We start from the raw sequence: 229 nt of genomic DNA, 5'->3' as shown, positions 1-229 counted from the left end.
GCTGGGTGGGCGGGAGCTGGGACATAGGGCCGGGTGCTCACCCCGGCCGCGGTGGGGCTCGAACAGCCGGAGCTGTTCGGCCAGATGTCAATGCAGGCTTCACTTACCGCCTGCGCCACCGCAATATTGTTGTACATATTAGATTCCATGTCAAAAATGAAGTCAAATGAGGAGGAAGATCTATGTTTTATTTCAATTAACAGAAAAACAATTGGACCAAATAGTCCAT

This window comes from Gekko japonicus, unplaced genomic scaffold (genome assembly GCF_001447785.1).
Source record: "Gekko japonicus isolate JY-2015 unplaced genomic scaffold, Gekko_japonicus_V1.1 scaffold4607, whole genome shotgun sequence".
Taxonomy (NCBI): Eukaryota; Metazoa; Chordata; class Lepidosauria; order Squamata; family Gekkonidae; genus Gekko; species Gekko japonicus.
Note: the sequence above shows the minus strand (reverse complement) of the source record.